Genomic DNA, 5,000 nt, shown 5'->3' on the forward strand with positions numbered 1-5,000 from the left:
TCATTTTGTTTTTGTCGCATCTCTTTCTCATCTTATTGAGTTTATTTAATTGTATACTCTCTTTTCACAGATTTTTTTGGTTTTATTATTAACACTTTTGATATAAAAAAAAAACTGTGTATGTGTGTTTATGTATATATCATTGTGGAAAAAGAGATGCCTGGCTTGAAAAATTAGGTAAGGGTTAGCATCCAGCTGTAAAGAAGCATCGCCCCAATTATACATTCATCTAACCCATGCTATCATGGAGAAAAGGATGTAAAAACAAGCTAACATGTATATGCTGTTCTAATACTGAAGTCACATGTAAAATGCACCCAGCATGCTTTGTTAAGTGGTTGGTGTGTTTTTCTCCCCGTAACTTAGTGGTTTGGCCAAAGAGACCGATAGAGTAAGTACCAGGCTTAAAAAAAAGAATAAGTACCAGCGCCAATTCACTCAACTAGAATCCTTTGAGGTGTTGCCCCAGCATGGCCACGGTCTAGTGACTGAAACAAATAAAAGGTCTCATGTCATGAAAATTTGGTAAAGCTTTTTCATCTCATTGGTAAAACTAAAAACAAATCCAATACGAATGTCCATTTGAAGAACCAATTTCAATTGTTTTAATAAGTTACTGACTAAGCTCCATACTCAAACCTTTATACAATTGCTCTGTTTTGATATATCTCGCTCCCCACCACCACCATAACCACTATACAAAAATTATTCATGGCAACTTAAAATATCCATTGTCCAGTTTCCATCTTACATTTTTTAAATTCTTGTGAGAGGGAATCATCCTTTTATACAAAAATGCTAATATATTTCTGTGAAATTCATAACTTAACTGAGAGACCTGCTTGGGGTGGATGCAGATGGCTTCAAAATAAAGCTGGACCTCTTCCTGTCAGGTGTCCCGGATGAACCAACTTCACAGCAGGAGGTGCAGATGAGGGCAGCTGCATCAAACTCTCTCATGCACCAAATGTCAAATTGCTAAAAAGCATTCGTGAAGTAAAATCATGTAGCAACACTGAATGGATGTGCCCCAGCATGGCCACAGCTCGTGAGCTGAAACTAGATGAAATGAAAAAAAAAATGAAAAAATAACATTTGATGAATTCATCTATGCCTTCAGTTATATTTCTTCCTGTTATATTTCTTAGAATTTTGAGGTTCTTTTTCTGGGAAGATTTTTTTTAAGGCTGCAGTATAAATATATGCATATAACTATATGGCTTAGTGGTTGAGACGGTGCACTCAATACTGATTGTGAGATCATGGTTTCAATACCCAGCCCAGGCATTGTGTAGTGTTCTTGAGCAAAACACTCCATTTCACACTGCACTGCAATCATTTCATCATCTGACACGTGGCGCGTCATGTACCTGCACAGGTAATGTGGATTTGATGGAGGAAATGAGCTCATGTGAACACGAAGATTTGATCACAATAAACAAATCATCTGTGGGGTTGTTCAGCTAGGAATTCCAGAACTCCCATGTGTTGTCCAACAACAGGAGAGTCCATTATATATATACATATGTATAATTATAATTTTTTCTCTGTCTGAAAATTTTCTAATAGGAAATTCCTTACATATTTATCTAACATGTAAATCTTCATACTTCCTATTAGCAAATGAAACAAGTATAATGATGAATAAATAGGACCCAAAAATTTCCATTTTTTGTTGTGTTGTACAATAACTCTGCCAAATATTTCAGTAATTCTCAATTTTAATATGTTTTTTGACTAACATACAGCAGCAACTGTGACCACATATTGGATAGTGATAATGAAATAAGCAGATATGCTTGAAGAGGAAACAGCTGAGATTTACCCAACTATATATATATATATATATATATATATATATATATATATATAAAATATAAAAGAGTGAAAAAACTACAGAAGGCTTGTTTTGTAAGGTTAAAGAATATATTTAAGTTGTTATGTTAGAAAAATGTTATAAAATTTGCGTATAGTAATATACAAAATTTTATAACATTTTTCTAACATAACAACTTAAATATATTATTTAACCTTATAAAACAAGCCTTCTGTAGTTTTTTCATTCCTTTATATTTTTTATACATCCAACCATGTGCTTTCACATACCAACTTTCTCACTTATATATATATATAATATATATATATAATCTATATAATTTATATATTGTTAATCTAAGATATAACTATGCCACTTCATACCTTGGTTCCAATATTCACGTTTTGCCAGTAAATTATGAGGGAGCGCTGATAAGTTGCTGGTTTTGAGTAAAAAAAAATGCAGGAGGATCTCCCCTCTCAGATTCATGCACTTATTGCAGCAGTCCTTCAGATTTTCTAAGCCCTGTAAAAAATCTTGGAATTTTGGGCCTCTAACCAGGCCTTCCATGATACCCATAAAGCCAGGAACTTTTCAGCACCCCCTCATATAAAGCAAGGTTTATTGATCAAATGTATGTATGTTTGTTTATATTCTGGATACGTGTGCATGTGTATGTGTGTGCCCATTGACATGTACCTGTATATGTCAGTATAATGTAGATGTATGGGCACAGCTCTGTGATTAACAAGTTTGTTTTCCAACCATATGATTTCAGGTTCAATCCCATTGCATGGCACCTTAGGCAAGACAGCCTAAGATTTAAATAAGATTTATCTCTTATTGTAAATCTCATGTGTCTAAAATCATGATTAAGTTTTGTTTCCATTTAGTTTCTCTTTTTTTTTCATTTTTTTCTTCTTTTTAAATCACATTTGCTTAGTTCTCACAACATTTTATCTTCAGGATAATTTGGCTAGTCGAGGCTTCCAGATCCAGCCTATTGCTCAGCTGTCAAACCAGCTGTCCAGTCAACCAGCGTTCTCCTCTGCTCAGGTCAGTTAGAGGGAGATTTCTTGGATGCAGTGTGCAGTGTTGTGCATCTGCATCCAAGGCGACTGTCTAACTTAATAACTATGAGGGGTGACACAGCATACAGCTTCTATCTGTCCTCACTGTTTTTATTTTCTTCCGTTCCGTCTGTGCAGTCAGTCTATGCAGCATAGTAGGCAGATGTGGTTATTTTGTTTCATTTTTGTTGTTGTTATGTGGATATTATACATATACATGTCTCTTTCTCTCTTCCTCTCCTTCCTTCTCTTCTCTCTCTCCTTCCTTCTTCTCTCTTTATGTGTGTATGTATATGTATATATATATAATATATATAAAATACAAAATGGGACAAGACTGCAGAACATATATATATATATAATATATATATATATATATATAATATATATATATAATCTATATAATTTATATATTGTTAATCTAAGATATAACTATGCCACTTCATACCTTGGTTCCAATATTCACGTTTTGCCAGTAAATTATGAGGGAGCGCTGATAAGTTGCTGGTTTTGAGTAAAAAAAAATGCAGGAGGATCTCCCCTCTCAGATTCATGCACTTATTGCAGCAGTCCTTCAGATTTTCTAAGCCCTGTAAAAAATCTTGGAATTTTGGGCCTCTAACCAGGCCTTCCATGATACCCATAAAGCCAGGAACTTTTCAGCACCCCCTCATATAAAGCAAGGTTTATTGATCAAATGTATGTATGTTTGTTTATATTCTGGATACGTGTGCATGTGTATGTGTGTGCCCATTGACATGTACCTGTATATGTCAGTATAAATGTAGATGTATGGGCACAGCTCTGTGATTAACAAGTTTGTTTTCCAACCATATGATTTCAGGTTCAATCCCATTGCATGGCACCTTAGGCAAGACAGCCTAAGATTTAAATAAGATTTATCTCTTATTGTAAATCTCATGTGTCTAAAATCATGATTAAGTTTTGTTTCCATTTAGTTTCTCTTTTTTTTTCATTTTTTTCTTCTTTTTAAATCACATTTGCTTAGTTCTCACAACATTTTATCTTCAGGATAATTTGGCTAGTCGAGGCTTCCAGATCCAGCCTATTGCTCAGCTGTCAAACCAGCTGTCCAGTCAACCAGCGTTCTCCTCTGCTCAGGTCAGTTAGAGGGAGATTTCTTGGATGCAGTGTGCAGTGTTGTGCATCTGCATCCAAGGCGACTGTCTAACTTAATAACTATGAGGGGTGACACAGCATACAGCTTCTATCTGTCCTCACTGTTTTTATTTTCTTCCGTTCCGTCTGTGCAGTCAGTCTATGCAGCATAGTAGGCAGATGTGGTTATTTTGTTTCATTTTTGTTGTTGTTATGTGGATATTATACATATACATGTCTCTTTCTCTCTTCCTCTCCTTCCTTCTCTTCTCTCTCTCCTTCCTTCTTCTCTCTTTATGTGTGTATGTATATGTATATATAAATATATATATAAAATACAAAATGGGACAAGACTGCAGAACATATATATATATATATATATATATATATATACACACATATATATATACATATATACACACATATATATATACATATACACATATATATTCATACATATATCTATATATTCATACATACATATATATATATATGCAATATATGCATATATATATGTGTGTATATATATACATATATATTTACATATATGTGTATATATATATATATTTATATATATATATATGTATGTATCTATTTACCTATCTTTCTATCTATCTATCTATCAAGATATATGTATATGTATATATATATATATATATATGTATATATATATATATATATATATATATATATATATATGAATTTAAGTGAGTATATAATACATGAATTTATTGTTTTGTTCATTGTGTGTTTTTATTATGTCATGCCATGGATTCTGACTTTTTAAAAATCTTAATTAAGATCCTTAAAAAAAGTTAATTATTGATATTAAACCATTACAAATTGCTCATTTATTGATTTAGTGTGTGTGTACATCATCATCATCCTCATATGTGTACATATATAATGCACACGCACACACACACATATATGTGTACTTTTTTAATCTAAGATCCAGGAGGTCAAAAATCCAAAGGGCCAAATTGTGGAGGGAA

General features: G+C 32.9%; 1 protein-coding gene across 5 annotated transcripts in view; it reads left to right on the plus strand.

Annotated features, from left to right (window-relative positions):
* The window catches only part of LOC115223136 (protein unc-13 homolog B-like), a 201,774-nt gene that overhangs the window by 180,479 nt on the left and 16,295 nt on the right, over window positions 1-5,000 (plus strand). The gene's annotated exons all lie outside the window — the stretch shown is intronic.

This window comes from Octopus sinensis, linkage group LG22 (genome assembly GCF_006345805.1).
Source record: "Octopus sinensis linkage group LG22, ASM634580v1, whole genome shotgun sequence".
Taxonomy (NCBI): Eukaryota; Metazoa; Mollusca; class Cephalopoda; order Octopoda; family Octopodidae; genus Octopus; species Octopus sinensis.